We start from the raw sequence: 14,226 nt of genomic DNA on the forward strand, positions 1-14,226 counted from the left end.
TAACAGTGAGCCAAACAATAGAGACAAAAGCTAGCACCAAAACCAAACTGCTACCTATATGAATTAGAAGCAAAAATCCAAAAATCTAAATACTAGACAAACAAACCATCATTAAGTTGGCTCCAATACCATCTGCTCATTCTTTTCTTTGATCTTCTTAGCAATGGCTTTAACATCCTCCTTAATTTGTTCATCTGTCTTCACCTTTAGCTTCCTAGTGGAAGACCTAGATCTCTTCTTACTCGGAGTCTCTTTTGTGCCCTTTGCCTCATCCAAATCCAAAACCATAATGTTGTCCAATTACATGTCAACATTGCCAACAATTTTGTTCATATTTTCCACTGAGGCCTCCAATTTCTAGTAATTGTTGATCAACGTGGAAGTATTTCTTTCCAAATTTTCAAATATGTTCACCAAACCATTTATCTCTTCTTCCATATTATCACCATCATTATCATTTCCTACCTCCACATTCAAATTTTTTTTTCAATTCCCTCCATCTTAGGATTCAGGGCTCTATTATTAATATTAAGTTTTTTGATGAAGTTAAAAGTCCACTACACCATTCTAAAAGACTATATTGAAATTTCTTTAGTGGTTTGAAGCACACCAAGTGGGGGATAGATATCAATGTCTTTCAGGTCCTCCTAGACATCAGGTTGACATGGACCTCTTCCACACTTACTGTGTTTCAAATAGCGAATTGCACGTCTCTTTTTTCTCTCTATCCTCTCCTTGGATTCTTCAGGGGCCACATTAAGGGGAAAATCCCAGTCTCAATAAAGACAACATGAGTAAAATTATCCTCAAAGGATTTGTAGTAGGGGGCCTCTTTATCATATTCCATTTCTTCCTCCCCTATCTTTGCATTCTTGTTTTCCTCATCTTCTTCACAAATTTCAAAATTTTTGCCTCCCCTCTCTTCCTTTTTGTAAAACCCACCCTTCATCTCCTTAAAATAGACCAAAATGGGAGAATGGAAAGTACTTGGTTTCTAGAAAAGATTTTCCACCAACCCACCAAAGTAATCACTCTCAACTTCCTTGTCTATTTCAAGACTTTTGGCTTTGTCCTTAGAGACATCATCCAAATCTAGCTCCCTTTCCTTATAGCTAACCTTTTTTCTTAATAATTATCGCTAACTCCCTTTTCACCTCTCCTAGCTCAACCATCATCCTCTTACCTTTTCCTTTACTCACTAGGGTTTTAGGGCTTTTGTCTTTTTTAACAAGGACAAGCAAAGGGAGAGATTCCTTTATATGATCCATCATAAAATTCAAGATTAACCACATTAACCCTTCATGAAGAATGAATTTGTTGCATTGCTCCTTAAACTATTTGATACTATGAGAAAGAAAACACAACAAATAGAAAGGGAAACAAACCCTAATTTTATGGAGAAAGTGATTAAGAAAGAAAAAATGATAGTTACAATCACTATCATGTCTCCCATTACAAGTAACATAGTGAATTACAGCTTTCACAACAAGTTTCCATAATTTCTTGATAGAAAAAGTAGCCAAAATACAACCTCCTACTCACCAAGTTTTCCCTAACCAAAGATCTATTCTTAGCCTTAGGAAATTCACTAACCACTTCTTCAATAATTTCTTTGTTGCAATAGAAATTCATCCCTTTGTTGTTGACACCCATAATGAGAACCGTAATATCGATTTCCTACTTAAGATGTCACTTAGCCAAAGTCATTGTGCTCACTTCCCAGCCATTCGTGAAGGATTCATTTTTTTCTGGCTTGGCATCTTTCACTCTAGTCATATATAGGACCATACCACCTTTGTCCAACTTCTCCCAGATTTTTGATCTTTTTTCTTTAGTGATCACAGTTCCTCGACTCCCTCCTTTTCAAAGCTCCACCCATGGTGATACCACTACAACTATTTCCAATGCCAAAGAAACTAGAAATGCAACTTTCTAAAAGCAGAGAGAAACCCAAATACAAACTCAAAATGAAAATTGAAATGACCCATACCAATAGGCCACTAAACAAAACCCTAAATTTAATACACTGCTAAAATATATTGCTGAAATAAAAGAAATAATAGTGCCAATGTATTCATTCAATGAAAACCAAATGTTTTTATAAATGATATGTCAATTTTCAGCACTAAAAAATTATTACATGGCACATTAGAGACAACCCTAACTGGATGTATACAATTGAGAACTTATTACAACTACAAACTGAAATGAAGAACCTAGATTGATCAAATACTAGAGACTGACTACTGAAGATGATATGTTGAAAGTGTAACTCCACTTGAAACTCCAAATCAGCAATTAAGCACAAGTGAAAGGACAGAAATATCCTTCCCACAGCTGCAATAATTCAGGTGATCTCTCACAACCTCAAAATTGCCTACCAATTGAGAGTTTTCGTTCTCAATGGCCAATTGTGACTACTTACAGAAACCCTAGGCTCCACAATGCACATAAGAAAAAATCAATAATAAATCTCAATGATAGGTAATGATCCCTCAATGCCTATTTATTTATTTTTTTCTCGATAGGTCGGCCTCCTTTTTATTTATTCATCGCTTCTTCCAACAACCTCTAGAAGATTGTTTTATTTAATGATTTTATAAAATATCACTTTATTGAGTTAATTAAATATAAAGTTATCTTGTAATATATTTTTATTGATAACTTTATAAATAATTTAACTCCTCCAAAAAATGGGGACATTACAGGTCCACCCCTCCTAAAATTGCTTGGCCTCAAGCAATCTTAATGTTGGATGCTACAAAATCACTTCTCCCTCCCAAGTAGCATCTTCAATAGGTAAATCTTTCCACTTAACCAGATACTCTCTAATTACTCTCTTGTGAAGCTGCTTCTCTCTACTATCCAGAATGGATTCTTGCACTAAGATCAGTTTCCCCTCATCATCCAAGGGAGGTAATACAATAGAAGGCATCACATTCTGACCCAACACCTTTTTGAGGTGTGATACATGAAACACATTATGCACTGTACTATTTGTGGGAAGCTCCAACTCATAAGCCACCTTACCAACTTGTTTGATGATCCTAAATGGTCCATAATAGTGTGGCTTGAGTTTCTCTACACCACTCTTCTTGAGAGTGAACTGCTTATATGGCTGCAACATGAGGTAAACCATATCATTTACCTCAAAACTATGCTCAGTCCTCTTCTTGTCTGCATGCTATTATTGCTGCTTCTGAGCTCTAGCAATGTTGTCTCTGAGAGTAGCAACTATATTCTTACTTTCTTGTAATAGTTCACTTGCACGGGGTACTCAACTGTCTCCCAAAAACAAATCTAAGAAACTAGGTGCCTCATAACTGTAAAGTGCCATGAAGGTGTCATTTGTATATCATATGATATGTAGTATTGTAACAATACTCACAGAGATATATCCATCTGACCCAAGCTTGTTGTTGATTCGCCACATAATTCCTCAAATACCCATCCACCCATTTGTTTACCATCTCCGTTTGACCATCAGTTTGTGGGTGATAACTAGTACTAGGTGTAAGCTCAATGCCACACAACCAAAATATCTCCTGCCAAAAGTGACTATGAAGCGGCTGTCCCTGTCACTCACAATGCTCTGAGGCAAACCGTGTAATCTAAAAATCTCCCTGAAGAAAACCTCTGCCACTTGAGTTGCTGAGTATGTAGTAGGGATAGGGAAGAAGTGAGCATATTTTGTTAGCCTATCTGCCACCACATAGACGCAATCGCACCCCTGGGCCCTGGGCAAACCCGTAATAAAATCCATAGAGATGCACTCCCACTTCCTATCAAGAATATGAAGTGGTTGTAGGAGCCCTACCGGATAAGTGTGCTCTTGTTTGTTCTGCTGGCAAACATGACACTCTCGCACATACTATAAAACATCAGTCGTAAGTCCCTTCCAAGTGAACCATTCTCGTACTAACCTATAAGTCTTGAAAGACCCAGGATGGTCTACTGTAGGTGAATTATGGAATGCTCTCAAAATCAATTGCTTCACTTTCGATCCTGGGACTAAGTAAATCCTATTGTTCTAAATGATCAAATTATCTATGAGAGTGTATCTGGTGTCGATTGTTGTCCCCTCCACTATAGCAGAGGCCCATGTGCCTTTGGCATATTCTACTACAATCAAGTGTCGCCAATCCTCTGATATCTGAATCATAGAAGTGATGTGTGGCTTACGGGATAAAGCATCTGCAACAATATTTTGTGTCCCCTTAACATATGTGATATCAAAATCATATGCTTGTAACTTACTCACCCACTTATGTTGATGATCATTCAGGTCCCTCTATCCCAAAAAGTTCCTCAAACTATTGCGATCAGTTTTAATACAAAATTTGTTGCCCACAAGATACTGTCTGAATTTGGCCAAGGCATGCATGATGGCTAGCATCTCCTTATCATATATGCTGAATGATCTCTTAGGCCCTCTGAGTTTCCTACTCTCATAAGCTATAGGATGCTTTTCCTGCATGAGTACAGCACCAACTCCCTCTCCAGAAGCATCACATTGAAGCTCAAATGCCTTTGTGAAATTAGGTAATGCTAATACTGGGCATGTAGTCATTATTTCCTTGAACTACATAAAACACTCCTGTGCCTCCCGAGTCCACACAAATGCCCCTTTCTTCAGAAAATTTGTCATGGGCACTACATGTCATAAGTAGTCACTAACAAACCTATGATAGAATCCACATAGACCAAGGAACCATCTTAACTATGTAAGGTTCTTTGGTGGTGGCCAATCAACAATAGCACGAATCTTTTTAGGATCCATTTGTACTTCTTTCGCACTAATGATGTTCCAAGATACAACAATTCTGTCATCCCTAAATCACATTTAGACTCCTTGGCATACAAGGACTCGCTCTATAAAATGCTTAATACTGTCTCCAAGTGCTCTAAATGTTCTTGCCATATCTTTCTATAGATCAAAATATCATCAAAGAACACTAGCACAAATTTCCTCAACTGATGGTGGAAGAACTTGTTCATAGTGGATTGAAAAGTGGCAGGTGCATTAGCAAAACCAAAAGGTATGACTACAAACTCGAAATACCCATAATGACATCTAAAAGTAGTTTTTTCAATATCCTGCTCTCGAACTCTAATCTGGTGATAGCTTGATCTCAAATCATTTTTTGTGAAATAACAAGCTCCAGGGAATTCGTCTATCAGCTCATCAATGCGTGGGATGGTATATGTGTTCTTTATAGTTCTTTTATTCAACACCCTATAATCAATACTCATTCATAGAGTACCATCCTTCTTTTTTACCAAAAAAATAGAAGATGCAAAGGGTGACTTACTCAATTTGATGTGTCCCATTGCTAGCAACTCGTTGATGGTCCTGTTGATCTCATCTTTGAGTCATTTTGGGTGCCGATATGGTGTGATCATGACAGGCTTAGCACCTTCCTCCAACTCAATAATGTGCTCAATACCTCTGTCTAGTGGCCTACCTGGTGGAATCTCACTGAATACCTTCCCATACTTGATTCTCAATTTTTGAATATCTGGATGATATTCAATCTTGTGTTGCCCCTCTTGGGTAGGCATCAAAGCGAACATTATTGCCCACTTTATATTATTATGTTTGGCTAATCTCTTCGGTCGCCTAAATGAGATAGTCCTGACATTACCATTATGGATAGCCTTTAGCTCATGAGTCCTGCCATCCACCACAAATCATATCTCCATATCCTCCAATCTTAGGGTAACCTCCTTCAAAGAATGTAGCCATTGCATCCCAAGTACTATGTCCATGTCACCCATGTTGACCACATGATAGTCTGCCTTAAACTCATAGTTGTTCAGGAGCAAAGGTAGATCTCGCACCATCCTATCACAACGAAGAATATATCCATCAGCTACCTTAACTCTTAGTCCCTCTAACTCCTCAGTAATGAGTCCACACCTCTCCACAAATCATGGATCAATGAAATTATGCGTGGCACCTGTATCCAGTAGAGTAATAATCTTTTGTCCTACCAAGACTCCCCAAAATCTAAAAGATCCCTCTCTTTGAATACTAGATAGATGTGCCTCCTATAAATATATCTCTAGAGCCTCTTTTTTCTCAGCACTATCTACCTCTTGGTTAGCCTCTGCCTCATCAGGATCCTCATCAAGGTGCTCTGAGATCTCTAAATCTGAACCTTTGTAATAAGCCCACATCACCCAATTAGCCTTCCCCTTAGGCTTCATAGGACAATCATGACCAAACTCATAGGGAGCTTTGCAAAAGAAGCATAGCTTCTTCCTACGCATGTCATTAAGTGTTTCCTTATCCCAAGGTGTAGCTAGCTTGTCTTTTGAGTCACTAACCTTCTCTTTACCCTTGCTGAATTCCCCTATGTTATCTCTAAATGATGAAGAACTCTTTGAACTAAACCAGTTTGCTGGAGCTGCAAGTTCCATACTGTGGGCTTTCTTCATGGCTTCCCATAATGTAGGAGGATCAAAGGCCTTTACCCACCCCTTGAGTGGTTCAGTTAATCCCTCTGTGAATAAAATGACTAGCCTCCTTTTTGAAATGTCAGGCACCATCATTGCAAGCTTCTGGAAGTCATTGATAAATTGTTCTAAGCCTCATGACGGTCTCAACTGGGCTAACTCCCAGAAATAAACTTTAGGATTTTTTTTATCAAACCTTTCTATCAATCTATCCACAAACTCTTGATAAGTGGTTAACTGATTATGTTGCAACGTGATCATGCCATGTGTCCACCAATCATGTCCTGCCCCATCTAAGTGTAAAGTGGCATACTTGAGTGCTTCAAATTCTATCATCATCTTCAAAGATAGGGAAGTATCCACCTTATGAATCCAAGCATGAGCAATCATTTTTCCACTACCATCAAATGTGGATAATACCAACTTGTTGGTGACCTGTTGCAACTCACTGTATTTATCTACTTGTTCTGCCTAGCAGCTCTATAGTTCAAGTACCTGTCAAATTTCCATCCATCCTGTACATATTGTAGTAATGAATCCCACTCATTCCTTGCTTGTCGAAGTTCTTCTACAATATCTATTACTATAGCATCAGGTGTGCATGCTAGAGTTTCTTCTCTGAATGTAGGACGTGTGGGTCTGTCAGCTATTCCAAACCATGTTCTATGTTGTGATCCTGCTATGCTCCTATCATCCTGGTCATTATTATGATTATTCCTCCTATTTTCCCCAATCAAATGTTGCATCATAACTATCATTGCATGTGTACTTGCCTCTATTGATTGTAGAAGCCTCTCCTGTTGCTGTAAAGTCTCATCATCTCGCACACTTCTGGATGGGCTTTGAGAATGTCTCTTAGTTATGTTGGTTCTTTTGTAAACTAAATTAAATGGTGGTTGGGTAACCCTATCAGGTTGGCAGGAAACTACTCCGATACCACTGTAATGACCCATACCAATAGGCCACTAAACAAAACCCTAAATTTAATACACTGCTAAAATAAATTGCTGAAATAAAAGAAATAATAGTGCCAATGTATTCATTCAATGAAAACCAAATGTTTTTACAAATGATATGTCAATTTTCAGCACTAAAACATTATGACATGGCACATTAGAGACAACCCTAACTGGCTGTATACAATTGAGAACTTATTACAACTACAAACTAAAATGAAGAACCTAGATTGATCAGATACTAGAGAGTGACTGCTGAAGATGATATGGTGAAAGTGCAACTCCACTTGAAACTCCAAATCAGCAATTAAGCACAAGTGAAAGGACTAAAATATCCTTCCCACAGCTGTAATAATTCAGGTGATCTCTCACACCCTCAAAATTGCGTACCAATTGAGAGTTTTCATTCTCAATGGCCAATTGTGACTACTTGTAGAAACCCTAGGCTCCACAACGCACATAAGAAAAAATCAATAATAAATGATGATACGCAATGAGCCCTCAATGCCTATTTTTTTTTTTTTTTTCTCAATAGGTCAGCCTCCTTTTTATTTATTCATCGCTTCTTCTAGCAACCTCTAGAAGATTGCTTTATTTAATGATTTTATAAAATATCACTTTATTGAGTTAATTAAATATAAATTTATCTTGTAATATATTTTTATTGATAACTTTATAAATAATTTAACTCCTCCAAAAAATGGGGACATTACAAAAACCCCCCAATAAAAGGCTAGAAAATTTATGATTTTGATACATAAACTTGATATAAGTACACTCATAATTACACTTCATTTTCCAATGCATGCTCTTCATTAATAACCAAAATTTTAAAATCTTCAACTTTACAAAGCACCTTGTCATGATCAATTACTTTGAAGCTGCTATGAAACATCCCTAAAGACTATTGTTATTTTATTTCTAGAGATTCTATAACACATGGAGGGCCAACAATTTCCAGAAGCCTTTTTCCACAAGTGGAGAACAACTACACCATATAGAGTAGACATTAGTCATCTCCCTCTGAAAAATTCACTAAAGATTCTAACATTGAAAGATACACATCTATGTCTCCCACACATAGAGAAACTATAAAAATATATGATCCCTAGACTCCTGGGCCCCTTCACAAAGAAAACACCTATTAGAAGAAGACATGTACATATTTTCATTATATTTCCAATCATGAGGATCTTGTTCTATAGAAGAAGCTAGAGGAAAATATTAATTCTAGATATAAGATGTTGGTTCCATGACTTAGTCTAGACATGAGAAGGAGAGATGGGCATTTGAAGAGAAGTTCCTGAAGCCACCGTATAGGTGTCACTTGCACAACCCTCCCAAATAACCCTATCCAATTCATTATTTACCAACACAATCAAGTTGAGTTCTAGCATCAAAGAGGAAAGAAATGGATCAAGGGTTGTGAGATCCACCCACTTACAGTTCTTCAAATAATCCACAACCTAAGAACCAATCAAAATTTTGCATTTGTCCTTGAAGAGTGCTAACCTTATTAAAGAAAAAATCGGACACTAGAAGATCCACTTATCATCCCAAAAATCCACACCAATGCCATTACCCACTTTCCATTTGGCTTTGGATAAAATCAATTCTTTAGCTTGTTAGATGCTATTCCAAATACTAGACCCATTTTGGGATCTCAAGAATTTCATAATATTCAAATTGTTGGTATGGTACTTACTCTTGAGGATTTTGTTCCAATTTTTAACATCTTAAAAGATGTGCTAATTTTTTTTCCAGAAGAGCATAATTAAATAATTTTAAAGAATGAATTCCCAGACTTCCATTCACTTTGGGAGAACAAATTTGATTGCATGAAACCAACACCAACCTTTTTTTATCCTCAACACTGGACCAAAGAAAGTTTCTCTAAATTTTTTCAATGGCATCCACAAACTTGCCAATAATTTTACACAAACTAAGATCATAAATAAAAAGGTTTTGTAGAATAGAATTAAGGAGTTGGAGTTTCCTTTCTTGGATCAACAAGGCCCCTTTCCAACCAACAAGTTTGTAATCAAACCTATCAACTAGCTTAGCACATAAAGCCTTAGGAGGTTTCAAACATAAAAGAAGGCCTAGATAGGAAGTTGGAAAGCATTAAATCTCACTTCCATAATTGTGGCTATATTCTTCTATTTCTGGATAGGGGTGTTAACAAAAAATATAGAATTTTTTTCCTAATTGGTCAATTGACTAGTGGCATTAGGGTAGACCTAAAGACAATCTTTGAAGCTTTAGGCTTCCTTAATACTTAATAGAGGATTCTCCCATCATAATTGCATCATCCACAAACTACTTAATACAACAAGAAAGATCATTAGATGAAGGCTTAAGACCCATAATCATTCCTCCAAACACTCAGGCACTAACAAATATTCCCAAGGTCTCCACCATAATCATAAAAAGAATGGGAGATAGAGGATCACCTTGTCTCAGTTCTCTGGAAGGTTTAAAATAATTTGAAGAGGATCCATTGATAATAATCACTGACAAAGAAGTACCAATCAAATGGGAAACAAATTCATTGAAAAAATTCACAAAACCAAAATTTCCCAAAACTTTAAATATAAAATCCCAATCAACTCTGTGATAGGCCTTTAACTAATCAATCTTGAGGAGGAAACCTTGAGTATTGGAACAATTAGTGGAATGAATCACCTCATGGACTTTGATAATGGAATCCAAAATTTTCCTACCCAACATAAAACCATATTTCTTAGTCAAAATCATAGAGGGGGGAATAGGCAACAATCTAGAAGTCATAACTTCAGAAAATGCCTTATAAATAAAATTGCATAAATTGATCACTCTAAAGGATTCTACTGTTCTAGCCCCACATTTTTTAGGGATCAAAATAATGAAGGTAGAATTGAGTTCCTTGAGAAATTTCGTAGATCTTAAAAATTCTTTAATTATAGCAAAAACATCTAACCCTATAACATGCAATAGCGTTGGAAAAAGAACATCAAGAACCCATTAGGTCCTAGGGATTTCTCACCTTCAAAAGAGAACACAACTTTATGAGTTTCATCCACTAAAGAAATAACCACCAAAATTTGATTAGTCTCATTTACAACTAGAGAGGGATATAATTTTTTTTAAAATGGTTTTGACTACTATGGAAAACATTGACCTCTTTTTTCAACAGATTGAAAAAAAAAAGTCCACAAAAGCTTCATAATTTCCCCCATTAGAGTGGACTTCCCTTGAAGGAGTAAAGATATTTAAGATTCTTTTAGAATCTCTATGTTTATATGTCATGATATGAAAAAACCTAGTATTATGGTTACTAGCTTTTAGCCAGAGAGCTCTTGATCTATCTCCAGTAAAGTTCTTCTTTGGTCATAATATCACAATACTTCACCAATAACTCGTTTTCCATACTCAAAATATCTTGAACATCCCCTTCCTCTTGGTTAGATTTTTGAACATCATCTAGACCAACTTAAATAAAAAAAATTGAAGAAAAATATACCCAAAATTCTCCTTATTCCAAACTTTGACTTTATTCTTGATGTAAATGAGTTCTTTTAGCTATTTTGAACATAGTTGACCTTTCAACTAGCAAGTTCCACCAATCTATGACAAGACAAGCAAAGGAAAGATGTTCTAGCCATATCCATTCAAATCTAAAGGGGAAATTGCACTTGACCACAAGAGGATCATCCAACATAGAAATAGGGAAGTGATCAAAACCAAACTTAGTGATAGAGGAAAGGAAGCACTAGAATCTATTAAGCTAGTCTCCTGAGATAAGAGATCTATCTAGCCTTAATTGAATGAGATGTTTACCCTCCCTATGACCTGACTACTTATAAGAACATCTATGAAGATTCATATCCATCAAGTCATGAAGTTTAGTAAAATCCATAAAATCCAACCTACCATCCAAATGAGCTTCGGAAGAAATACCCCACCTTGTCATTATCATTCAGCAGAGAGTTGAAATCACCAATAACTAGCCATAGGAAGTTATTGACAAAACTCCTAAAAGACCCCAATCTAGATCCCAAAAATCAAACCTCCCATTCTTAGAGTGGGGAGCATCTACATTAGAAAGAATCCAAGAGAAATTATCTCTAATATGGGATAACTTAATACAAATAATGTTATTTTCAGCCAAAAGAACCTCATCTTGGATTAAAAAGTCATTCCAGAAGACAACCACACCACCCGAAGCTCCTTCTAAATCACACCCTACAAGTTTAGGCATATTCTTGAAAAGACAAAGGACTTCAACATTTTCTTTTGGGGTAAAAGCACAAACCTATGTCACCCTTTTATAAAGGAAAAGGCTAACAAAAGTATAATTATTCACCTTCAATGACATAAAACTAGTATTATTATTTAGAATTTGGAATAAAATTTGTATAAATGGATGAAGTTTAGGATTATATTTTTTAATAATTATTTGAAATTAGAATTGATACATTTTCCTAATTTTTATAGACAATTTTTTGGTTGCTGAAAAATGCTAAAAATTAGGGGTTTAGTTCCCACCACAAAAATATATGGAAATAAACTTATTTCCATTTGAAATCAGACTATGTTATAGATAACATATATAGCTAGAACAAATAAAACTAAAAATTGGCCTTTGACCTATATTTTCTATTTTATAATGATTCAAATTTCAACACACTTGGAATCGATATTTTTCATCTCCCACCACATTTTTCAAAACAAATCTATTCTAACTAGAAGAAAAATTATAAAATCTAAAAGAGGACTCTCTCCTCTAGAGAGTCATATAATTTTTAATTTTTTTTTATATGATTTAACATTTTTCTCTCTCAAAATTGACATCTTTTTGAGTGTCAAAATGTGTGCTTGTAGAAATTTTTAATTACAATATACTATATCTAATTAAAACATCATAAAATCTATATGAGAATATTCTTAACTTTGAGCTCTATAAAATAGTGTTTGTATTTTAGTAAAATAATACTGTAAAAAAATAGTAAGAGTTATTGAAACTCCAATTTTTTGAAATAATTTTATTTCTTTACTAATTGGATACAAACTAATATAAAACATGCATTAATAGACATTTCCAATTGGAAAAGCATGAGACCATATATAACTTGGCTATAATGAATTTATCTAGATCATATGTTTGAAGAAAATTGACTTTTAGATAGAAATGTTCAAATTTAGTTGTTCTGATAAGTTAGCTTGAAAGGTGACACAACTTTGTACTTTTACCCTTTGACATCTTGGTTTCCTAGATCAACATGCAACACATCTAGTTTATGATCCCAAATCACATTCCTCATAATATGTTACTTATGAGGGGCATTAAATCCCCTTATATTCCATGACATAATCTTCATTTAGAATTAGGGGAGTAGATCTCCTAGATGGTTCTATGTTTACCATCTATAATATATTGTTTACTAGCAAAGTCTTGAGCCTCCTTCTTAATGTTCTTACCTAGCCCATATTTATTACCTCCCACATCTAGGTTTATGAGGTTGCATGTCACCTTATTGACAAATGTAGGTTGATGTTGTTTGACTTTCCTCTTGTTACTCATAAATTGCTAGGGTGGATCAGAGAAATAGCTTTTCTAAACTAATTTCTTTGACTCCTAACCCTCCTAAGAAAAATAGGTGTCAATGACCTAAGAAAGGATATTTGAGAATTGAGAGGACTCCTAAGGCTAAATCCCTAACTTTGGAAGATTCACAATAATCTCTTGACAAGGGGCTGAAGGTCTAGGGAGCATCACATGAAGTTTTTGGATCAACCTTTTAGAAAAAGGGGCCACCTCCATGTCAACCATACCCATTCCCTTGGGGTCTGGACCAAAAAACTCCTCCCCAAAAATGTCCTAAAAAACCACTTCCATCCCAAAAATACCAAAAGAATCGTAGTTTTCCAGGGGATCTACTATCTAGGAAGATAAAAATTTGGTCTTCTTGTTTGAGTTGAGGGTATCTGCTACCACCTATGTCAAGATAGATTCCTTGTCAAGAACACTTTGAGGATTCATTCTAACAGTAATATTGAGGATATCCAAAGAATCTTCCACAATCACATTCTTTGTTGAAATGAGAATACTATGATTTCCATAACATTTCTCCTCCCCCTTGGCATCATACTTGGGTAGGGCCCTATTTGGAAATCCATTCCTTTCTATATCCTTCCATTATATGAGCTTGAGAAACCTTCATAGCTTTTTTGGAACAATTTTTAGCTTAGCGTCTTGTCTTATTACAAAGAAAACATGCAAAGGGAAGGGTTTCAAATTCCACCTCCTATTTGAATAGCCCCTACTCAAAGTTGATAGTGATAGCAGATGTTAGATTATCTAGTCTACATATATTGATATGGATATGAATAAAGACAAGTCTAGATCTAGTTGTTGCACTCTAATTAGCTGCCAAAAGTTGAATAAAATAAGAAGTCATACCTTTAAAAATTGCTTTATTCCAAAACTCCAATGGTAAACTTGACATATGAACTCAAACTAGAATAGAGACAAAAAATTGCCCTCAAAATTCCATTTTGGGACCATTTCTGAAAAGACAAGGCCAACTTTCCAATCATCCAAGGACCCCACAAAGGATGTGATTGCAATCCTCTTTTTTAGAAAATTTAAAAGGAAAAAAACCTTTGGGAAGTGCCACAATCTCCAATTGGCCTTTCAAATACCATTTCCTTTTACATATGATCGAACTTTCTAAATATTGGGGTGGGATCCAAGGAACTTACCTATGAGTGTAAGCTTCAATGGAAAAATAGGAAAATCTAAAAGAGGATCAGGAAGAAAAATATAAAA

Source organism: Cupressus sempervirens, chromosome 1, assembly GCF_028749045.1.
Source record: "Cupressus sempervirens isolate cs-2001-9-10 chromosome 1, ASM2874904v1, whole genome shotgun sequence".
Lineage (NCBI taxonomy): Eukaryota > Viridiplantae > Streptophyta > Pinopsida > Cupressales > Cupressaceae > Cupressus > Cupressus sempervirens.